Genomic DNA, 25,171 nt, shown 5'->3' with positions numbered 1-25,171 from the left:
CTCGTCAGCAACTTCCACCACCACCCGGGGCCCTGGGAAATCTCTGTGCTTGTCGGGCACCCCGCATCCTTCCTGGGAGCCGATCACCACATTCTTTCTTACACATCTCTGCTCCTGGACCTTGTGCTTCCTGACGGCAGAGACGAGCTCTTTTCATCTCTGTAGCCTTCACACCTACACACAGTAAGTGCCTGGTAAATGTGTTCTGAATGAGGGAAACTTACCACTGGTGCACCTAAAATCCAAGGGCAGGGTGCGTCAGTAACAAATCCATAACCACTTACAATAAGGTCTTTCATTTTGTTAACTTTCTTTGGAGTGTCTAAGAAAAATATTCTCAAATAGTTGATTTTATTTCAGCCATTTGGTAAGATTCTCTGACAAAGTGCTCCTGTGTGATTCAGATGTGGGGGCTGGCTGGGTTTGACATAAATATCTTCCTATGCTGTAATCTAGAGACATCACGCTTGGCAAATAAGGACATGGAGCAATGTGAATGTACATTTGGCTGGTTACGTGAAGATATCTAATATCCCAAGTTATTCCAGCCTCTATTTTGAAAACCTTTAAAAAGCAGCAAAATCCCCGTTTTCTGAACTATTTCCATGGGATTTGGGTGTAGTACAAAGAGGCCCCACAACATTTAGCAATTAATGACTTTTGCAATCTCATGGGTCATAGTTGGCTTCCTCAATTAGACTGTGAATTCTTTGAGGACAATACCAATAAATCTGATTATTTCTGTATATCCCAAGGTGCCAAGTGTGCAGCAGGTGCTTAATAAAGGCAGAGTGATGAACACAGTGCAACATACAAACCATGTACTCCTCCTGTTGGCCAGGGTCATTTGCAGACACAGGACGAAACACAGTGCTCGAGTCATGATGGGAGAATGGCACGTATTCTTTACTTGGCTAATGCTCAGGAAAGTGACCACAGAAAGGCTCACCTGCTCACCTTGCTCACCCGGCAAGACTTTGTGAACAAGTGAGAACACTGCGGATTTCTCAAATTCCACCTTCTAGGGAGCCAAAACCTGATGATGGTGGCAGCTTACCATGTGCCAAGAATTGCTGTAAATATTTCATTTATGTTTACTCTTTACATGTTGGCTGAATTGAGTACTACCAGTGTCTCGTCCATGCCAGGCAACTCTGAGTCGTTAATCAAGGAGTCACCAGGTGGCAGTGGGCAAAAGCAGGAAGCAGGAGCACAGGCACCGGGCGGAGGTGGAGTCCCGAGGTCTCTGCCCCCGTGAGCCCACAGACCACGGGGCTGCTGTTCCTGAGTATGTTTGCTGGGTGCCTGCTCCGAAGGCAGTAACAGGATTTCCAGTTCTCTGGCAGATCAGGTGGCTGCACAGCTTGGAGGCTTGCTCTGTCCCATCTAGTTTCTCCCCAAGGGCAAGGGTGTTGTAGCGAGAGGAGACCCAGAATGCCAGATAGTCACACTGGACTCCGAGGGAGGACAGAGGTGCTGGGGAGCCCCCTTCCCAGAGCTCTCTCTGGGAGCTGCATCAGCTAACCCTGTGGCCAAATCTGACACCCCCACTGCCCTGCAAGGGAGGGAGCCGCCTGCCCCCACTGACTGCCCCTGGGGACCAGCAGCCTCAGCATCATCACCTGGGAGCTGGTTAGTGGTGCAGACTCTCAGTCTCCGCCCAGACCTATGGACTCAATCCCCACTGGAGCAAAGCCCCCCAGGAGATTCCTCTGCACATCATCGTATGAGAACCACCACTTTAGAGCAGTTGTTCCCGACCCTGGCTGCACATCGGAATCACCTGGGGGGGCTCTTAAACTCCTGATACTCAGGTCATGCCCCAGCCCAACTGCTGGCAGTGGCACCCAGGTGTCAGTCTTTTCTCAGTGATTTCAAAGGTAGCCAGGGTAGAGAACCACTGTTCCGGAGGTGTGTCAAGACCTCTGGGTGCGGCCCTCACATCATTAGGTGAGCCTGCAGGTGAGATGCACAACCCACGTGTAAGGACGTGATGCTCACCCGGAAGTCTGGTCCCTGCACCATCCAGGCAGTGCGAGTGTTTGTGGCCTCCAGTGCATCCTGACCTGTGAACTCATGGTGGGAGCTGGGCACACAGCACCACTGGTTGGGGGAAGAGGGCTCTTCACATTGATCCAGTCCCCTTCCGAGATGCCTCTTACCATACAGGCTTAGGGCAGCCCAGAAAGATCTACCCCCTACTCGTGGCTAGGCTGTACTCAGAAGGGCTGGAAAACTGGACTTCTGGAGGAAGGAACAGAATGCTTTCTAGCCCCCAGGAGAGGGCCAGGGAACAGCAGGGGTGATGCATCTAAAGGACAAACCGGGGGTGGAGTGGGGAGCACATGGCTCTGCATCCAGGCTCTGCCTCCACTAACAAAAGTTTTCCTTTAAGTCACTGAAGTTCAAACAAAGGAAAACTGAGGACTGCAGCCTCCAGGAACAGAAACCCATGCAGCAGGGGAAGGGTAAGACCATTCAGGCTGCATGCTACTTCAACTGGTTGGCAGAGGCAGCAACTCCATTCCTCGGCACTACTGAACAGGGAATGTGCAGCAGGGCTGGAAACCCTGTGCACTCATGGACTTAGTAAGAACCTGCCATGATCTGACTCTCAATCCACGGTGCGGCCCAAGACAGGAGCCACAGCAACGGCCCAGGTCAAGGCAGTTCCAGTCCCTGGCAAGAGTGGCTGCTGCAGGGACAGGCACACGACTTATTTTAGGCCAAAGAGAGAGTCAGAGCTTTTATGAAACTGTTGGAAATACTTCTTTTCTGTTGGGTCGGGGAAGATGTGAGTCTAGAGAGGAAAGCAGCACCAAGACGTGAAGAGAGGAAAGCAAATGCACCTGGGCACTCTGTTTCGAGTCCTGGATCCAGCTGCTCCTAAAGCCAGCTATCCGTGATGTTCCACTTACGTGAGCCACAAAGTCTGTCTCTCTGGTTTTTTAAATGTCAGACAAGCCTTTGCAAGCCCTATGTACAAAAGAAAGAGTCCCAACTAATTGAACAGAAAGGGGCTGGGTAAGTGGTGTCCGACTATTTAAACCCTCTGAAATCGCAGACAAGCTTTGTTTGGCTCTACTTTCAGATCTCCAGGACAAGGGGGTTTGGTAAACTTTCTGGACAGCTGCACCCAGGACAGGCTGGGATACATGACAGAGCAGGTGTCCGTGAGTGAAGACGGTGTTCGTTGTCGATTTGCACGATCCCTCTGTGTCGGAGTCACCAACGAACAGCTCAGTCACCAGCAGAATACGCAAACTCTAAGCTCTGTGCCATTCCCCGCCATGCCCGTGGTGTCATGAGGGCCTCACCACTTCCATCTGGTGGAAAACAATCTGCTAAAGGATGAAGGGCCAGGGCCTGCCGGTGACACCAACTCAGGCGGACGGAGGTAGTGGCAGCCAGATTCTTGGGTGGAAAGAGCCACGAGGGGTGTTTAGGAAAGCGAGGCTTACTGTGTGTGGTGGCATCCTGAGCCCCAGTAGGAGTAGGGCAGTAGAATAACTCCCGTGCCTCAGGGGTGGCCTGGGGTAAGGCAGGTCACCAAACTCAAAGGGACTACGACGAGGGAAGTCTCAATGCCAACCCACAGTGACTGGCACAGGAGACGGAGGACAGAGGTCTTGGTGGGTCAGGGCACCAAGCACAAGCAGTATTTCTCCCATCCAGATACCAAGCACCACAGGCCACCTCCCAGAACACAGGAGCTACTCTCTGGGTGCTGAGGGCTGGAAGAGACCCCACACTGGCTGAGATTAAGATTGGTGGCCATGCATCCCTGGGAGCTCAGAAAAGAAACCGGGCCGTAGGAAAACCAAGCTGTTTCTTGGGCACCTACCCTGGTGGCCTGAGACCTGCACCTTGGGAGCCCAGCCCGAGGCAGAAGCGATCGCACCTTGCTCCCAGTGGTCCCATACCACTTTGGGGAGAATGCGTTGGTACGAGGCTAACCCAAAGTGCAACTTGCACAAAGAACCAGAAGTGATACAATTCTACATCGAAATAGAGGGGAGCACTTGTCGTGATGAGCACCGGGTGATGTACGGAAGTGGCGAATCACTATACTCTACACCTGAAACTAATATTACACTGTGTGCTAACTGGAACTTACCTAAACACTTAAAAACACACAAAGAAACGGGGAAACAGCTGGGCCTGAGTAGTACAGAAAGAGCACCAAGTTGCTGTCTGCACTGAGGTCCTGGCTGTCACTTTCCAGCCTGGCCTCAGTTTCCTACTTCCCACAAAACCTGTCACACAGGCTGCTGTGGAGGACAGAATGAGGTGATGTAATGCATAAGGGAAGGATGGAGCTAATGGGAGGGATCATCGCTCACTGTTATTTTTGGCATCTCTCAGAATGCAGCACATGGGCGCCCACCCACACCACCTCCGCACAAGGCCTGCTCTGGCTGTCCCGTCCCTAACTCACTGGGATGTGGAAATAGTGCCGCCCACAGGAGGTGCTCTGTGGCTGGGGAGAGGCCTGGCACACCCACAGGGGCAGGAGCCGCCTGGAGACACAGGCCAGCAGGGGGCGTGAGGGGACACGTGGGTGAGAAGCTGGTGCCAGGCAGCAAGCTCAGCCTGCCGCTGCCTGCCAGGGACTGAGCTGCACTGAGGAGGGTGAGCGTGGATCAGCAGCGAACTCCCTGCCCAGGCCAGACGACTGAGAGGCCCGCAGAGCTCCCAGAGCTAGAAGTGGGGCTCAGCGCAGACGGACAGGACGTGGCAGTGACCAGCTAGAGCCACGGACCCATCACAACCTCATGTGCCGGCCCTAAGCAAAGAAAGAAACCTGCAGGGGCTGGAAGCAGGTGGAAAGGGATGTAAGATGGGGGGCGGGAGTTGACCAGAATGCCACCCTCTCCCACAATGACTGACAGCCAGCTTGCCTTGCCACGCCGCCAGGAGATCCCCGTCTCATCCCTGCCAGCCAGCTCCACTTCAGTGGGGAGAGAGAAGCAGGGATGATGCTCTGCTCCCTCCTACCTGTAGGCACCTGAAAAATGAGAGAGTGAACTAGGCTTTCCAGAGTGGTGCCCTGACCTCAAATCCAAGAAACAAGACACCACAGGGCTGGCTTCCCCTCACAAGGAGAGGAGTGAGAGGGCGCCTGACACAGGCACGAGTGTGTGGGGAGGGGGTCCGTGTCTGTGTCCATTGGGCATCTGTACCACAGGACCATCGGAAGGAAGCTGAAGCCCGAGGACAGGCGCTGCACTTCATGGAGACGATTCATGGTGACTGAAATTCGCTGCTGGACAGTGAATTCAGTGACTGGATTCTCCAGCAAGTGCAGGAAGGTGCTCAGGGAACAAGGTGTCTGACCTCCAGACTTAGATATCATCCCCCTGCACACCAGGGCTGATTTAAAGGCCTCTCCTTCACTGCTAAATCACCATGCTGGTGAGAAAAACAACTGCATTTTTTTCATTATGCTAAAACACACAGCAGCTGCATTTTTAGTTTCTCAGCAAGAATAAAAGCCAAAGTGATGCTATTGGAAGAATATTTACAGTTCAGAATAAAATAATTATTATAAGAATATGATTGACAGAGTGTGATAAGAGTTAAAAAAAATTAACTCAGTAAAGCTGCTTCAGGAAGAACTGAAAATGCAGATGCGGATATGGCCTTTAGAAGCTCAGAATTTCAGAGGTGGTAAACACTGGAGTCTTCACTTGACAACTCACCATTTTTCAAGCAATGAAACTGAAGCTGAGAGGTTCTATACCATAACTTGCCCCAGGACACAGTGAATTAGTGACAAAACAGTTCTCTGAGCTAAGCAAACATGATGCCAAGTATTCAATGTGATTCAAAATACATTTATTTATTTATTTATTTATTTATTTATTTATTTAAATTTTATTTATTTATTTGAGAGAGACAGAGCATGAGCAGGGGTAGGGGCACAGGGAAAAGCAGACTCCCTGCTGAGCAAGGAGCCCAATGTGGGACTCGGTCCCAGGACCCTGGGATCATGACCTGAGCCAAAAACAGACACTTAACTGACTGAGCCACCCTCAAAACTTTTAATAATAAAACCATAAGCAGGTGATATCAAAAAAATGGTGGAATAAGGACCTTAAAAAAATCTCTCCTCCATAAAAGCAATGAGAAAACTAGGGAAAAAGTTAGAGTCAACTTTGTCACAGCTCTGGAAATTAACCAAAGGCTTACATTGGTTAAACTGATCAATTTAAAAGATTAAAATTAACCAATGGAGCATTATTCAAGAGACATGGCTGAATCTTGGTATGAAGTGAGCTTTGTAGCATTTTAACTGGCCTTATTCCATCCCCCTGTTCTCTAGCTCCATGGTAGGCTTGAAAGCCAACAGCTTCACAATTACTCAGTAAATCAGCAGTCTGGCAGCCACCAGAGGGGGAAGAACCAAGCTGGAACTTCTTCAAAGCTCCATTCCCAGAGAACTGTCATTTTACCTCTCTGATGTTTCCCTGGAAAACCCTAATCTGACCTGAGTCAGAGCTCCCTCAGTCAGTGTGAAAAGCCTTTTCCCTCACCTGAGGTATTTGTAGAAAACAATTAAAGGCAAATATTTACATTAAATGAAAATGGGTTAAATTCTTCAAATAAAAGACAGAGATGGACAGGATGCATTTTTAAATGAACCAAATATATGCTGTCTATAAGAGACACACTTTAAATTCAAAGACACAAATAAGCTGAAAGTGAAAGGAGGGAAAAAAGATATACCATGCAAACAATAATTGAAACAGAGCTGGGGTAGCTATACTAATATCAGACAAAACAGACTCCAAGACAAAATTACTAGAGACAATGTGGGAAATTATACAATAGGTCAATTAATAAAGATTTAACAATTACATACATATATGCACGTAATAACAGAGCTCCAAAATACACAAAGCAAAACTGATAGAACTGAAGGAAGAAATAGATGATTAGGCAGTAATAGTTGGAGTCTTCAATGTCCCATTTCAATAATTATGGAACAACTAGACATAGTATCAACAAGGAAACAGAAAACTTGAATGCATGATAAACCAACTAGATATAACAGATCAGAACACTCACTGAGTAACAATAGCATGCACATTCTTCTCAAGGGCACATGGAACATTCTCCAAAATAGGACATTATTTAGTCCATAAAACAAGTCTCAATATATTTTAAAAGATTAAAATCATACAAAGTATGTTCTCCAACCACAACAGAATTAAATTAGAAATTAATAACTGAAGGAAATTTGGGAAATTCACAATGCCTGGAATAAATTAAATAACATACTCCTAAGCAACAATAGGTCAAAGAAAAAAATCACAAGACACTAGAAAATACTTTGAGATTAATAAAAACAAATACTTATGGGATACAGCTAAAGCAGAGCTTATAAGAAAATTTACAGCTATAAATGCCTGTATTTAAAAAGAAGGAAGATTTCAATCAATAGCCTAATAACCCACCTTAAGAAATTTAAAAAGGAGCAAACGAAGCTGAAAGCAAGAGGGGAAAAAAATAAAGATTAGGGAAGAAATTAATGAAACTGAGAAGAAAAAAACAATACAGAAAATCAACAAAAGCAAAAGTTGGTTCTTTGAAAAGATCAACAAAACAGACAAACCTTTAGCTAGACCAACCAAGAAAAAAGGAAAAAAGACTCAACTTACTAAAATCAAGAATGAAAAAGAGGCCATCACTACTGACCTTACAGAAATAAAAATGACTCTAAGGAAATACTATGAACAACTGTATGCCAACAAACTAGATAACCCAGATGAAATGGACACAATCTGAGAAAGACAAAAACTACCAAAACTGACTCAAGAAGAAATTCAGACTTGACCTATTACAACTAAAGAGACAATGAGGAATTTTGAAACCTTCTACAAAGAAAATCCCAGGCTCGGGCTTTACTGGTGAATTCCACCAAATGTTTAAAGAAGACTACTAATGGATATGTATTTTCTTCTGGGAGATGATGAAAATGTTCTGGACTCTGGTGGGATATGTGAAATATATCTCATTTATTTAGAAAGGGAGGAAATTGGGACGCCTGGGTGGCTCAGTGAGTTAAGTGCCTGCCTTCAGCTCAGGTCATGATCTCAGGGTCCTGGGATCAAGTCCTGCATCAGGCTACTTGCTCAGCAAGGAACCGGCTTCTCCCTCTGCCTGCTGCTCCTCCTGCTTGTGTTCGCTCTCACTCTTTCTCTAATAAATAAATAAATAAAATCTTCAAAAAAATAAAAAAATTTTTAGAAGACACAAGTCAGGTGAAGAGGAAATATATACAAAATCTATGAGAAAGGGAATATATGTTCCTGGTTTACAAAGAGCTCTTATAAAGCAATATGGAAAACGCAAACAATTCCATTGAAAAGTGGGCAGAGAATATGTAAAAGTAATTCACATGATAGGGAATAGCCAGTAAGTGTATAAAAAAATGGCCAACTCCATTAACCAAATATAACAAGACTATTAGAAATTTTAGAAGGTAGATACTATTCACCATTGGTAGAGTGAGAGACATGGTACTCCCATATGCTACTGGTAGGAGTTAAAAAATGATACACCTTTTTTGGACAGCCATTTGGCAGTTTTTATCAAAATATTAAATGTAGCATAGCAATTCCACTTCTGGAAATTTATTCTATAGAAATACTCAGAAGCACACATAGATAAATGAGCAAATATGTTCCCCACAGCCAGATCTGTATTAAAATTTAGACATACCATAAATATTCCTTGGTATGGGAATGGTTAACTGAATTATTTAGAATACTAAGGAGTGGTTAAAAGAAATGAAGTAGATCTATTTACTGACATGGAAGTATTTATAAAATACGTTATGAAGTTTAAATAAGGATCTACAGGAAAATATGCAAAAATAGTATTTCATTTTTTGCAACAAAATATGAACCCCAATATATATGTGTGTGTGTGTGTGTAAATATAACCAGTTATAGACCAAGCTGGACTCCTCAGAGTAAAAGCAGAAACCTACGATGTTCTTCCTCACATTCTTACTAAACTCACTCTGTGGACTTGTTCCTGCCACCTCCACACATCTCAGCCTGAGCTTTTCCAGGCTTTCTGAAATAGATGAATAGACCATCTATTTTTGGCATCAAGCACTTCCAGTTCCAGTCGACTGGAAGGTAGAGTCCTTTCTACAAGAAAGTGTCTTTACTCCCTGGCTAATGGAGGCCCAGAGGCTCATGGGGGAAAGTGTGGGCACCTTCCTGCCTGGCCCACCACCTGGCTTGGACTTGGACAAAGAGTCCCCAAGGACAGGCCCAGTCCAGGGTCACGGCCCTCCAGCTGGTCTGAAATCCCCCTCTCCACCCCTACTTCCACCTTTCTCCAGGAGTATTGCTCTTGACCTGGGCCTACCTCCCCTCTGCTGGCTCCCAACTCTCCAAGAATCCCTCTGGCCAAGTCCCTCCCAGGGAGCCCTTACCCTGGCCACACCCCTGGCAGGACTGCCACTAGTCCAGAGACTTTCCCAAGTGCTTTCCACAACCTCTGGGCACAAAGTACCAAGAAGGCACCTTCCCCTTCCAGTGGAAAGGCTCAGGGAAGGAAATGGGCTCACTGATCAATGTCTCCAAAGAAATTCCCTCCACCTGAGATTCTAGGTCTTCAGCAGGCTGGAGATAGTTGGGGTCAATGTGCCCTCTACCTTCACCACACTGAAGAAATAACAGTCCTCGTCCTTGTCAAGAATGCAGAAGGAAATGGTGCTTCACATTCTGTCGTATCGAAGTACAGAAAAGATCTAAAAAGATACACAATGGCTTATCTCTGGAAGTACCCATGTAATTAAAAGATAATAAAAGACCAAAAAAAAAAAAAAGTCTCCTATTTTCTGACCTTCTCAGCCAAAACAGATTGTCTTTTGCTGACTACACCCATGCCATCAGCAGGAGCCTGGTCAAGGCTCTGAATCCGCATGTCCACCCGAATCCACCTGAGCTCTGAGAGAGTCACCTGGGCACCATCCCCAGAGATTCTGATGTAGTTGGTGGGGAAGGGATTTGGGCATCAGAATGGGTTAGAAACTCCCCAGGGGTCTCTAATGTGCAGCCAGGGTTAAGAAGCCATGGACTTGCTCCTTTCAACAGGGCCCAAACCACTCCCAGCCATCCCCGTACCCACCTCCCAATCGCCTGCCTGTGTCAGCAGATGAAATGACCTCCTCCTAGTCCCGTGGAGCTGGAGACACACTGCAGAGGTAGAAGCAGCATTTGGTGAGGATCTGAAGACATGGGAGCCCACAGCCAGGCGTGGGAGGGCTGCCATTATGCCCCAATGTCACTCACTCTGCACCAAACGGTGTGGACGGTCCACTGGAAAGGAGACCCTTACCACTGGACCTCAGACCTTCAAGAGTCAGAGTCTGTTAAAGCATTTCCTTTTTTTCTCCAGCTTTCGTCACTAAATCTGGATCATCAGCTACCACTGTTTCATGTACATCATGCAATCCGTGTATTTGTTTTTTGGTGGTTTTGTTTTGTTTTTTTCTTTGTCTGGAGGGTCTCTTTGATTGATTTTTCCCCCACAAAATGGGATGTAAAGGTGAAATTTTGAGCTCCTCCAGGCACAAAAATGTCCTTACTGGTCCCTGCACCTGATTAACAGTTTAGTAGGGACCAGCGTGCTAGGCTGGAGACCATCTCCCCCAGACCTTGGCAGATGTCATGCCACCGTGGCTTCCAGTGGGGCTGACGAGAAGTCTGCTGCGAGTTTGAGTCTGCTCTTATTGGCAACCTGCTTTCTCTCTCCAGAAGTTTTAACAATATTTCCTCACCCTTATAATCTTGAAGTTTTGCTGGAATGTATTTCCCTCAGGCCTCTCCTTTGAATGGGAGGCTGGCCAGGTCTCTGGCTGGGCCAGTGGGACTCTCTCACTACTGCCCAAAAGAAGACAGGTTCATTCTGGGCGGAAAGTGTGTGATGTTTTTTACTCCTGGACAGCATCATCTTTCCCTTTTTTATTCTCCTCAAGGTCTGAAGTCACCTAAGGCTGTGCAATAATTCTTTCTCGGACCCCAACACGACCACCAAGACATGCCCAGTCTCTTCAGCATCCTGAAGAGAATGCTCTCAGGATTCTGTCCTTGGGCCAAGCTCTGCCCTGGGCTACTCTGCGGTCCTTTTGGTGGAGGACTGTTTTTATTTTTTTTAAGATTTAAAAAATCTTAACTTTTTAAGATTTTTTAAGATTTTAAGATTTTTAAAAGATTTTTAAAGATTTTTAAGATTTAATCTTTTTTAAGATTTTTTAAGATTTAAGATTTTTTAAGATTTTATTTTTTTTTAAGATTTTTTAAGATTTCCAGAGAACACTAGAGAGAGAGAGAGAGAGAGAGAGAGAGAGAAACCAACCATAAGTGGGAGGGCAGAGGAAGAGGGAAAAATAGGCTCCCCACGGTACAGGGAGTCCAATGTGGGGCTTGATCCCAGCACCCTGGGATCATGACCTGAGCTGAAGGCAGACACTTAACTGACTGAGCCACCCAGGCGCCCCAGTGGAGGACTTTTCTAATTCTGTTTAGCTGTATGGTGCCTGGAGCATCTCCAGGGCTCCCATGAAAGACTCAGGTCTAGGGTGTTGGGCTGTAGTGTCTTCGGCTCTGGTTTCCTTGTCAGTCCAATCTGTTATTACCTTCCAGAGATTCTTCTGCACTCCCAGTTTGCTGAAGGTATTAGGACTTCACTTCTTTTTGCCTCACTGTTCATCCTTTCATTGGGACCAGGGAGGGAAGAAAGTGAATGTACCTAGCTACCATCCCAAACTTGTAACTCTCAGAACAATAACTTTATTAAATCAAACTTTTGAAGAGAATCACAGTGATTACCTCATCTGAACCCCTCATTGGAGAGGTGAGGAAACAGAGATCCAGAAAAGCCAGTGACTTGCCCATGTGCCCCATCAGCTGGTCAGTGGGAAGCCAGGACAAATCAAGGGTCCTGCTACACAGGCAATGCTCGTAAGCCAAGACCATGAGATTTCCCAGTTCCTGGAGGTCTGTTTTTAATCCAGAAATCAGACAAGGCTTCAAACAAGGACAGGTATATGCCTCTGGCCCTGGTGGAACAGTGAAGCCAGCAGCGCTTCTCAGCTCTCTGTGGCAATCTTGATGGCTGTGAGATGCAAAGCAAAACTTTCCCAAAGGAATGCTAACACCAGGAAGGCAGGCTAGCTCAGCTTAGCACGGGACCCAGCTTCAGAGATGGTTGAGCCAGGCCTATGCACAAAGCACACCCCCCTTCCTGCCCAGGGGTCCAGCAGTGGGGACTGTTTGAGCAGGGTGCTCACCCAGCCTAGCACCCTGCAATCACCTGGGTCGTGGGCCTGAGCACATGAGCCAGAGACTCAACCCCAGAGCTTCTAGAAATCCCTGACAAACAGAGCTGGACACAGGCACTTCCAGCAATAGCTCCTGGGCAGACCACAAAACAGAGACTGCTTTTGGAACCAATCATGGGTTCCAATCAACATTACACGTGCTCAAACTTTGATTGAAGACACTGCGTTTCCCAAGCGGAAAGCCGTCTTTTTAGGTGTAGGAGGAATACAGAGGAGCAGGAAGAGGGAAGAAGGGAGAGAAAGCCCCTCCCCCACCACCTCTCTACAGACATTCGGCTGAGGACCACTCTGCAGGAGGGGGACAGTTCACCAGAGGCCAATTTGGGAAGTGTTTCCAGGTTGGTTAGAACAGAGAAGCAACACCACGAGCACACCATGTAAACACAGTGTGAAGGAGAGACAGATGCTGGGTACGGTGACCACATAACAGATTCTCCCTGGGATGTGAGAGAAAACCCCGGGAAGCCACCCACAGGGGGTGAGGGGCAGGCCCTCTTGGCTCAGCGCTGGTGAGTGTGAGAAGGAGGGGGTCAGTCCAGGTGAGAGGCAGACATGACAGGAATAGAGATGTGGGGAAAGGAGCTCTGGGAAGGTCCCCAGCAGCCTCAACTCCAGATGCCACTTCAGCCCCCAGGCTCTCCTGCAGTGGCACCTGCAGTCCATGTCTTGTGGATTAGCAGTTCCTCTTTCTCCCACCAGACCTTAAGCAATTCAGAAGGCAGGCACTGGCTCCTTGAGGTCATTAGATTCCTGATGGTCCACTGGTTCTGGGATTTTACATATGACTCTGCCCGTCACTGTAAAATTTTCCCTCAGCACCTTCTAGCTCTAGGCACGGGCTGAGTGCCCGGGACACAAGAGTGACCACACAGGTAGGACCCAAAGATCTGGGAGCAATTGTGATACAGCGTGGCAAATGCCAGGACAGAAGAACAGGTGACTCTGAGGCCAGGAAGGTGGGCTGCTAGCACGGAAGAACACGGGACCTAGGCTGAGGATGGATAAATGAATAGAACATTTGTCAGACAAATACTAAGTGAACAAAACCTGTTCGAGCCGTGATAAGAAGTGTGGGCACTGGGCTGGTGGGGGAGGTAAAGACACTGAGCTAGAGAAATAAGCAGGGGAAAGCTAGATGATTCTAGAATATTAAGCCATGTTAAGGGGTTTGGGCTCTATCTTGACAAGATTTTCAGCAGGAGAATGATATTTGAGTGTCAGAAGCTCCCCTGGGCTGAAGGATTGAGTCTGGAGTGGGTGGGGACGAAGATGGCAGCATGGGATGGAAATGAATGGGCCTATTTGAGGGCTATTTGGAAGACGGAATATACAAGACATGGTGTGTAAAGTAGGGCTGGTCAAGAATAACAAGGATCACCTCTGGGTTTTTAAAATCAGGCAGGTGAGTGGATGGTGGATCCCTCCCTGAGACGGGGGCCCCGGCAGTGCTGGACAGAGACAAACGAAGATGCATGCAGATCTGCACACAAGCATGTTTTCAGAGAAGAAAAACATTAACAACCGAAAAAAAAGAGTAATTATTCTAAATCTATCAGTTTCATATGAACACATTCCTGTAAACATTCATATGAACACTTACAAAAAGAAATCCTGAGAGTGGCCAAAAAATTCACTCAAACCCGCACCCCACATCCATCCAGAGGGGCAAGTCTGGAGCAGAGGGGCGAACGCCACAGTCTTCCACACAACAGAGACAACCAGATCTCAATGCTGGGTACGTCCCGACAGCAGTCGGTCTGCCGAGTGACACTCACGACATGGACCTGAGCCCGGGGTTGGAGGCCTTTCCAAAGCTCTCGGCACAGAGGCAGTTACTTCTGGGAGAGGCGTGGGGGCCCGAACCTGCTGTCAGTGACCATACAATTCAGGCACTGCTTGCCCTTCTGGTATTATTTCATTTGTAAATGATCATATAGTCCATCTGACTTGTTTGTGGCGCACAGTTCCACGCGTACTGACATACGTACAGATTCATGTAACCACCACCACAGCCGGGACACAAAACAGTTCCATCACCCCCCAAAGACCTCCCCCATGCTGCTCCTTTACACTCACACGCTCTCCCTCCCCCGATCCCTGGCAACTACTGATCTGTTCTCCATCACTGCCGTCCTGTCTTTTCGAGAATGTCACAAAAATGGAATCGTACAGTGTGTAACGTTTTGAGACTGGCTTCTTTCACTAAGCATGATGCTTTTGAGATTCGTCCAAACCAATGCAGAAATCAATAGTCATTCCTTTTACCCTTCTGGAATTAAATGCAAAAGCACAGACAGCACGGCAAATGTATATTTGCCTTGCTCCTTTTATCACCTACATTGTCTCCTTCACGAACGCCAAAGAAATTGTCTCTCTGCCACAGGTACCCCGATAGCAGCAAACCAGATCCCTAATAACAAAAACCCAGAAAATCAGTGACTTCTGCTGAAACAGACTAGTAAAACACTAAAGCCCTGAAGGCTCTATTGGGTATAACTTTTTTGATCATTTTTAACTCCTAAACCTAGGGATGCCCCACGGAACCCAAGGAAAAGAAGAAAAATTAACCTTTATTTTAATTCTTCACAAACTTAACTTGGGCGATACCATGAAGCCTTAGTTACTGGTTTTCCTTACCATTCTTACAAAATAAGAGAGGAGAAGGAACACAGAGCACTCATGTATTCAGCAACTGAGAGAAGTCTAAGCTACGAGACTACTCTGGATGGCATGCTTGTCTGACAATTTCTTCCGCAGACATTGCTGAGTGCCTGCATATAGACAGCGCAGTGCAGGGAACAGAGAGGTGGTGCATCCCTCTGCCCTCAAGGGACAGGGCTCCAGATGGTCCCCAAGCCCTAGAGCCCACTGTGAGGTTTCCTGCAGCCAGTGGGCTTCCCTCACTGCAACTTGCTTAGTTCAGTTTAAACCACAGTACTGGGACGCCTGGGTGGCTCAGTCGGCTAAGCGTCTGCCTTCGGCTCAGGTCATGGTACCACCCAGGGTCCTGGGACTGAGTCCTGCTCAACAGGGAGCCTGCCTCTCCCTCTGCCTACTGCTCCCCCTGCTTGTGCTCTAACAAATAAATAAATAAAATCTTTTTAAAAACTAAATAAATCACAGTACTCCTCAAACTTTCACTATCAGTGAGGTGGGTCACAGAGCCCCAAAGCTTGCTAAGCAATGGGGGAAGTTTATATGGGATTTACAGTTGTCATATATAATCCCCAAATGGTGAATTCACACATAACAATGAAGAGTTGATTATATTAGGGTTTAACTACTCTGAAGAGCAAGATACAAAGATTATGGGATCAGCTGAAGGATCACTTGTCTGGAGCATGGAGTTTTTTTGCTGGCTGTTGGGAGTTTTACTGTTTTTTCACACACAAAGAAGAAAAAAAGACAGTCAACAATCAATACTCATTGAAAGGGCCATGTGCAAGTCAACTTAGTAGGCAATATGGGGGTCTTGAAGAGATTTGAGAATTGAGTCCTTACTTCCCTAAGATTATGGAGGAAAGAAGATGTGCCCACAAGAAAAGCGTCAAAGCATGGCATCACGCGATGAGTGCTGCTGCGAGGCTAGGATGACAAATGTCATGAAGTTGACAAAAGGGAGGGCCGGAATCAGCTCTTCCAGGATCTCGGTCAGGCAGGCCACGGCTGGAGTCCTCTTACCTGGCCACCGTGAGCATGCTCTGGGCCCAGGTCACGTGCGCTTGGCTCAAAGGGGCTTGCTGCGGCTGAGAGCCTGACTTCCTGGGGCCAGGCCTTGTCTGCCCAGACACAGCACCTGCCTGTGGCGACCACACTGTCCAGAGCTCAGCGGGGTCCTCCAGACCCCAAACACCATCCTGCTGCCTCCTCCAACCCAGTAGCACAGCATGGAGCCTCCACGGATGTGCGGAAGGGAGGCCCTGTATCCCGTCACAGGGAACCATAATGCCGAACGCTATAGAAATGCCCCCGCTGTGCTCAAACAGCATGAGGGCAGCCTGTTTTCCTACATAGGACCACAGAAGTCTACTGCACACACTTTTTTTTTTCTTTTTAAGTAGAAGAATGCACTAATTTCTGCCAGAAAGGGTGCTTTTTTCCAAAAGGAGGAAGACAGAGGCTGAAATCCAGAGGGGAATCACAATCCAGGCCTGTGTGGTGACTGGACAAACCCAGTGTCAGCTTGTGGCTACCAGGCCCCAACACAGCCAGGATACCACAAACACACCCTCCATCTCATGGAACCTGCCACATGAGCTGGTCCCTTCAGCCCGGGTTGCAATCCTAGTGAAACTCCATGTAGCCGCTCTTCTTCCCACAGCCTGTCAACTGACAACAAACGGCCCTGAGCCCAGCACGGCACCTGCCGCTCGGCAACGCAAAAGGGTGAGACAAGGTCTCAACCTCAAGACGTTAATCCTTTCTCTCAAAGTGAAAAATATCTAGTATGTGCCCAAGTATGACAAAAATTACAAAACACGAGTCCACATCCAACCTTGTAGTTTCGTGGATAGGACAGACGTAAAAAGGGAAACATGTCTGGGAGAAAGAAAAGATGTCCTGAAGGCAGCACGTGTGCAGGTGACAAACGGACGGGCCAGTGGCCGAGATCACTCTGGGTCTGGAACACCGGGAGGACGCTTAGACGTGGACTGCAGCCCCACTCCGAAGGACAGGTAAGGGTAAGTCCAGGTGAGGAAACAGAGTGGGGGTGGCAGTGCAGCCACAGAGAAAGTGCCTGAGAGCAAAGGGCAGGATGCGGTCAGCAGACAGACTGGCCCCATCAGATTGGAGGAAAAAGTGTGGCTCAACTCGGGAGGACAGGAAAGAAAAAAGGCTGGGAAGCTGGTGCGGGCCTGATGATGGAGCACCTGAGGCTGGGACCCCTGCTGTGTGTTTGGGAAATCTTGGCCCAAAATCTTGGCCCAAAGCGAGGGCTGGACTGGTGGCTCGGGGTACAACGTGCCCTGCTCTCCCCTACTGCCAGAGCCAGGCCACAAAACCCATGCGGCAACAGCTCTTCCAGGGGTCGCAGGGAGCCAGGGTTGAAAAAGAGCAGAGGTGGGACACAGGGCCTGACTGCCAACCGTGTCCCTGTGGGGTGGGAGATGGGAGGCTGTTTAATAAAGGACAGAGGAGGGCAGGCCTCCCGGGAGAATCACTCACAGTCATCCCACCTTGACTGGCACCCCAAAAATGACGCACGGGCCCCAGTCCAACCAAGGAGAGATCCGCACCTCCCAAAGCCTTGCTGGGCAGAACTCATCAGCCACAGGAAACAATCAGAGGTGGTTTCGGTTCCCCTCTGGTGGTGGCTGCCAGGACGGAGCCCTGTCTCAGAAGGAGCCTGGCATCCAGCTCCACCTTCTGTGACCGGAGCAGTGGTTGGGTGAAGGAAGAAGACCCACGCCCCTCTCCTCACTTAGGGAAGGAAGTGGTTCAACAAGGAAAGGAGTTGGGGGGCGGGGGTTAGGGCTTTAAAAACACAGGGTTTTGCAGGCCCTGAGTTTCCATCTTGGCTCTGCTACTTAGAGCAAGGTGGCCTCTCTCTGCTTTCTCATCTGTGAAATGGGACCATGCCTCCTTGCAAGGTTGCTGAGAATTCAATGAAGATATGTTGGCACAGGGGCTGGTCGTAGAAAGGGCTCAATAAACAGGGACCACTTCGACCATGAGGAGGCCTTGGAGCCTCCGCAGCAGCAGAAAAGTTGCCAGCATTGCACAAATGGTTTTCTAGCTTTGGTTTCCACGTGGCAGAGAAAGCAGTCTCCCCACCAGGGGCCTGCCCATCCCTGGTACACAGGGCATCTACAAAACCATCATCCCACGGCTCCCTTTCTCCAGAGCTCAGGGCCCTGGAGGACGGAGTAGACATCCCAGGTGGCCTGGGGGTCCTGACACAGCACCAGCGCCTCAGTCAGGGGGCCGCAGGCTGAGGTCACATCCACTGAGCATCTTATCCAAGATGCTTCCCTGTGTATGATGCAACCACACATAAAGCTATCGCATCGGACCACGGAGCCCACACTCCACAAGGAATCCTTCCGTCTGTTCATGAAGTCCTGAATCACAAAAATGACAGAGTCTAGAGATGTGAATCTAGACGTGGGGCTAGATCTTTACCAGAGTCCAGGGTGGGCAAAACGGGTGGACCTCGTCTGGGTGCGAATCCTCAGCGAGATTAATCCAGCGTCAGCGAGTGTGAACGACAGCTGGCTGAGAACATGCTGTGCCCAGCAGCACAAGCCAGAATCAAATACGGCCTCTCCTCGCAAGGAACCCAAGAACGAGCTGAAGTAGTAAGGCATGAACAGGAGAGAAGCCAAGGAACACATCCCAGCAAAATGTTTCATGCCTGGACAACGACAGAGAACGTTACGAAGGTCTGCAGACGCAATGATGGAGTTAGTTATTCGTAACACGTAACTTGGAAACACATGCAAATGAGATTTAGATGTCAACCCCCATGGAATCACTGAAAGGAGTCGGGACAGATGTAGTCACAGACACGGGAGCGGGCTCGCCTCTCTGAATGTTGCCAGTCCTATGGTGAGGGGGTCCTGGAAGCCTTCACACATGTTCTGGCCCACAAGGCCCAGGGTCAGGCCCAGGGAGAAGGCAAACGAGGCCCCCGCCCCACAGCCAGAAAAAAAAGCCAAAACCCTTTCTCCCCTAAGACGGTGAAAAGCACTCACTGGAGACCTCCATGCACAGCTTATCTCCCGTGTACTGAGCGCGCTTCCTGAGCGTGTGGGCGCCAGGAAGGTGTCTCCAGAGCCGCGGGTGCAGGTGTGCTGGTCTCCAGAGCAGACGGATCTGCCGTCCTAAATTTGCAAACCAGGCTGTCAGCTTTCAAAGCAGTGCTGAATGAGCTTGGTAGAGGAGAGATCGCTGGCTACGGCCAGGGCCTGACCACCCGTCGAGTTGGAGGGAAAGTTCGGCAGGGCCTAGGGTCCTGCACTAGATAAGGGTCTCCCCACTGGGCAGAAACACCCTGAGAAGGCCAACTCTAGGGACTTAGCATGGTCTGCCTCCCTAAACTCTGCAACTCTGAGTCACTCCCTGGCCTATGGATTTGGTATTCCCCAGTCAACTGTCACCGCTTCATGCAGAGGACACATCCCGGTCTACAGGTCGTCTCTCTAAGACAAGCCAAGAGGTTCCAAGTTTACCACACCTATTAAGGAAAATGTACTAAATGTCCTAGTGTCCACAACCAGCTTTACCACTGTCTCCTCTGGGGAGCTCAGCATCCTGAGACAACGAAGCCCTTCCCCTTGGGGCGCACCTATACAGCAGGTCACACTGGCACACTCACCTGCCTCATGCACGTCGGGGCAGGGCGACCGTACTCACAGACCAGGCGCGCTCCCATCTGCCATGCGGTGGGCTCAGCCTCCCTCCCATTGGAAACCTAGTCCCCGGGACCGCGCAGAGGCGGGCAAGAGCTCCCTGAGGCTTCCTGCAAGCCAGCAGAGCCAGCACCCTGAATCCAAACAGCCTGAAGCAGAAGCAGCTCACTCCCACCCAGTTCCCCGAACTGCGCACATGAGCACAGGGACAAGCATCCGGCGAGCGCCTGGCAACAACCAGGCGGAGGGACTGGCTTTCCTCAAGCCGCCACGTGCCTGCCTCTGGGACACGTTACTTTCCAGAATTCCCTGATTTGAAAACCCACTTTATTTCCCCCCTACTGACCAAAAAATCTCACCTAAGAAAAAAATAATGGAGTCCTCTGATGATTTCTCAGTGAAGTATAAGAGAGGACGTCATGCTTCACTGTGTCAAATCATTCTGCCTGTGGGAAGAAGCCACGTCTCAGTGGGCACCGGGACCCAGGAGGAGTTTTAAACTACCACAAACACACTTAAATCAAGAAATAGATTTTTTTTCTTCCTAAAGCAATGATATAGCAATGATAAAAACACAAATGTTTTTTGATTATACCCAAACTCTGAAAATGAGCTAAACATTTTTAACATGCCTCACCCTACAAATGTTCTGTAAGTTTATCCTAGTAGCAATTTTTATTTCTGATGTATCACTATGTTATGAGTGAGAAACCATTCTTTCCAGCATTACACACACACACACACACACACACACACACACACACACACACACACACGCACACACAGGGGTGTGGTCTTGCACTTAGAAAAGCTGCTGCAGAGACACCTGGGTGGCTCAGTTGGCTAAGCGTCTGCCTTCGGCTCAGGTCATGATCCCAGTGTCCTGGGATCGAGTCCCACATAGGGCTCCCTGCTCCTCGGGGAGCCCCCCCCCCCCCGTTTGTGCATACTCTCTCTCTGTCTCTGTCAAATAAATAAAATATTTTTTAAAAAAAGAAAAAGAAAAGAAATGCTGCTGCAGTCAGAAGTGCTGTTTTTGTGGCACTCTCCGGCCCGGCCTCGCACCCAGAATGACATCTGCAAAGCACGGACCCCCAGCCACACTCACCAGTGCTGTCAGTGATACTCCGAGCTCCCGTCAGCTCTGTGCAGACCTGAGCCTCACACTGGTGCAGACAAGGTAAAATGATCCCAAGAGACAGGGTTGTAAAACGTGAGAGGCCACTGAGAAAAGCTGACACCAAATACATAAGTAGGCATCAAGGTACCCACCTCTTTACAGACGCCTCACATGAGTTCATTTTAATCCCTTTCCTTACTTTGGGTGCACACTCTCTCATCCGTTCCTCCAGAACAATCTTTGGGAAGCCTCCCCACTGTGGTTATCATGGTGTTATAGTCGTGATACGATGTTCTTTGTCTCCGCCACTCGTGGTGATCTGCCCAACGCATGAGGCATCTCGGGTGGAGACCTCCCAGGGAGCAATTGACTTGGAGTTCCAAGACCTGGTCTTTGTCCCAGCTGCGCTGCCTAATACAGAAATACTCCTGGGAAATCCATATGATTGCCCCCTGCCTATTTCTTCATCTGAGACAGAGAAGGTATTTTTCTTGCCTCTTTTGAGGATCCAATGAGACACCACGCACACAAATGCCCAATCCCCTTTCATTTGGCAATGGACCCATGAGTGTTTACTGACACACATTTCAATCAGAGAAGAAAAAGGCCACTTTTATTTCTCCTCATGGGTTCCCACAGAGCTCAAGGGAACATATATTACAAAAGCCAGGGCCTACTGGAATTGCTCACACCCACAGACCCCTCCAGTCTTCCTAGGCTCTCCTCCTTGTAGCTGAAGCCAGCCCACATTCTGGAGCCCTTAGGGCTTGGAGGTATGGGGCCCTCATTCAACCCCAGGGCTAGCAGGGCCCTTCCTGTGCCTCTTTACACAAAGAAAACCTCTGCTGAGCTGACCCCAGCCTCCATTCCCCCAGATCCTGTCTTCAAAACAGACCTCAAAAATAAGCAACATTCCCTTCCTCCACCTGCTGCCTTACCTTCAGCACAGATGCACAGAACAGAGATACCAGAACATTTAACCCCATGAAGATCAGACCTGGGGGCTGCCCTACCCATAAGTGACCATGCAAGAACTTTGTTCCAGGGACTGTTTCCCAGATGGAAATCCAGGACTCCTGGCTTTAGCAGCTCCGTAGAGCCCTGAGCAGGTAACCGAATCTCTCTGACTCACCATACTCACCCACTGCATCACCGGGCGCTTTGTGAATCCAGTGTGGCCATGTCCAGGGAAGCACTTTGCAAATGATGGAGTGCCGTGCAAACAACAGGTGCCCTAGAGATGTGCCCTGTCCCACTTCAGGACTTGACAAGACATCACAATTTTTAACTGAAAATTTCCTTTCACACTGAAATACAGATTTTCAAAAAAAGAAAATGGCAGATTCAAGGGCCTACCACACCAAGGACTTTCCTGTCAGGGTTTACTCCCAAGCCCCATCCTTACAGCACAACCATGTTCTCAGTCACCCATGAAACAAATATTTATTGACTACTGTTAAGGTCCAGGCACCGTGCCGGGCATTATAGATTGGGCAACAAACAACCACAAAAGACAAAATCTTTGTTCTAATGTTCCAAGGGGAAGAGAGAAGGAACAAACATATCCAATATGTTTGTTTATGATGATGCAGGAAAGACTCGCCTTTAAAAACCAAATGTCTTAAAAACCAAAGCGAGGTTGGGAGGTGCTATTTTATTCTATTTTTAAGATTTTATTTTTTTTGAGAGAGAGAGCACATGCACAAGCAGGGGGAATTGCAGGGCGAGAGGGAGAAGCAGACTCCCCACTGAGCAGGGAGCCCAATGTGGGGCTCAATCCCAGGACCCTGGGATCATGACCTGAGCCAAAGACAGACACTTAGCCAACTGAGCCACCCCGGTGCCCCAGGAGGTGCTATTTTAAATAAGGCGATCTGGAAGGCCTTCTCTGAGGTGACAGTTGAGCAGAGACTTGACTGGAGTGAGGCAATGAGCCACAGGCATATGTGGGGGACGGGTGTGCAGGCACAGGGGAGAGCCAAGTCCCCCTGAACACAGCAGAGGGAGCCAGCAGGACAACAGGGACAGATCAGAGACCCTGTAGCTCACCGGAAAGACTCTGAATTTCATTCTGAGTAAAGTAAGATGCCATCAGAAGGTTCCAAGTGGAGTGCTGGCACCATTGTGACACATGCAATTTCATTTCCCAATTACTCTTGCTAGTGTACAATCAATTTTTGCATGTTGCCCATATATCCTATGACTTTGCTAAATTCACCCATTTTTTTTTATTAAGTTCAATTAGCTAACATGGATGGAACTGGAGGGTACTATACTAAGTGAAATAAGTCAAGCTAAATTCACTTATTAGTTAAGATTATTTGGAATTCTGCCTTCTGCAAACAAAGATAATGTCCCTTCTTCCTCTCCAACCCTTACAGCTTTTCTTTCTTTCTGCTGCCTGATTACACGGACTGGGACTTCCTGTCCTGTGCTGTTCAGAGTGGAGCACGCAGACTTCCTTGCTTTGCTCCTGATCGAGGCGGAGAGCATTCAATGTTTCAGTTTAGAATGATTTCAGCTGTGGGTTTTTGAAAGCTGTCCTTTAACACATGGTGCAATTTTCCTTTTATTCTGAGTTTGCTGAGAATTTCTTTTCTTTTTTTTTTTTTTAAGATTTTATTTATTTGACAGAGATAGAGACAGCCAGTGAGAGAGGGAACACAAGCAGGGGGAGTGGGAGAGGAAGAAGCAGGCTCATAGCAGAGGAGCCTGACGTGGGGCTCGATCCCATAACACCGGGATCATGCCCTGAGCCGAAGGCAGATGCTTAACTACTGTGCCACCCAGGCGCCCCTGCTGAGAATTTCTGATCATAAATAGGCTGTCAGTTATGTCACGTGCTTTTTTCTGCACCTACTGCACAAATCATATAATTTTCCTTCTTTATTCAATTAATGTGGTATATCATATTCATTGAGGTTTCACATGTTAAACCAACCTTGCATTCCTGCGGACCACCACTTAGTCATGAGGTATCATTATTGTTGTATTCAATATGCTAGCGTTTGTTATTTTTGGGAGAAATATTGGTCTGTAACTTCTTTTTCATTTTTTTGATCACGGTTATCCTGGCCTCAAGAAATTATTTGGAAAATGTTTCTTTGCTAATATTGGCAATTTGGTTTCCTCTCCTTTTTCCTTCATTAGTCTCCTTGGGGGTTTATCAATTTTATTCATCTTTTTAAGAGCCAACTTCTGTTTTTATTGATTATTCCCTATGGCATGTCTGTGTTTTTTCATTTCCCCTCCTCTAATCTTTTGTCACACATCTTACTGTTACATATATTATACACTCCTAAATAAATTGCTTCTATTTTGCTTTAAACCATCAATTGTCTTTTAAAGAACATTTAAAATGAGAAAAATGAATTCTTTTGTTTTTACAACATATTTCCCTTTTATGGCACTTTTTATTCCTACATATGGATCCATATTCTATCTGGTGGCATTTCCCTTCAGGCTGAAGACCTTCCTTTAATGGTCATTATTCTGCAAGTCTGTAGAGAACAGCTTCTCTCAACTTTTGTCAATCTGAAAATGTCTTTGTTTCACATTTATTTTTGAAAGATGTCTTTTTTTCAGAACATTAAAGATGATGTCCTACTGTCTTCTGCTTTGCATTGTTTTGATAAGAAGTTGCCTATATCCTTACTTTTATTCCCTTATATGTAATATATCTTCTTTCTTCTAGCTGCTTTAGAATTTTATTTTTCTCTTTTGTTTTCAGAAGTTTAATTCTGGTGTGCCTAGGTGTGGTTTTCTCTGAGTCTACCCTGCTCGGGATTCCTTGAAATTTGGGAACCTGTAGATGTAAATTTTTTTCCTATCAAATTTGAGGAAATTTCCTCAAATAGTTCTCTGCTCTATTCTTATAGAATTCCAACTATACACATGTTAGACTACGTGATATTATCTCTCACATGTCATTGAGGCTCTGTTAATTTTTTTCAATTTTTTTTTTCACTCCGTGCTTCAGTTTGAATTGTTTATATTGATCTGTTTTCAAGTTCATGGATATTTTCTTCTATAGTGCCCAAACTGCTATTAGGTCCATCCAATCCAGTTTTTCATTTGGATACTGTATTTTTCAGTTCTGGAATTTCTATTTGGCTGTTTTTTAAATTTCCATGTCTCTACTGAAATTCCTATCTGCTTGCTCATTATGCTTGAATGGGCTTATATCTATTGACCTTTTCCCTCTTTGATATCATTCACACTGCCCTGCACGTCTAGTGATTTTTTTTATCATATGCTGGATACTGCAAATAATACTTTTTTTAAATAGTGTTGAGTTTTATTCTGCCAGACAGTTGTCTAGCATATCATCTG

General features: G+C 47.5%; 1 protein-coding gene across 1 annotated transcript in view; it reads right to left on the bottom strand.

The window, feature by feature from the left end:
• Nucleotides 1-25,171, bottom strand: part of CRACDL (CRACD like) — a 126,129-nt gene that overhangs the window by 73,634 nt on the left and 27,324 nt on the right. The gene's annotated exons all lie outside the window — the stretch shown is intronic.

The sequence above is a fragment of the Ursus americanus genome, chromosome 7 (assembly GCF_024610735.1).
Source record: "Ursus americanus isolate L20-20 chromosome 7, mUrsAme1.1.p, whole genome shotgun sequence".
NCBI classification, from domain to species: domain Eukaryota; kingdom Metazoa; phylum Chordata; class Mammalia; order Carnivora; family Ursidae; genus Ursus; species Ursus americanus.
This window is presented reverse-complemented; position numbering and strand designations above follow the sequence as displayed.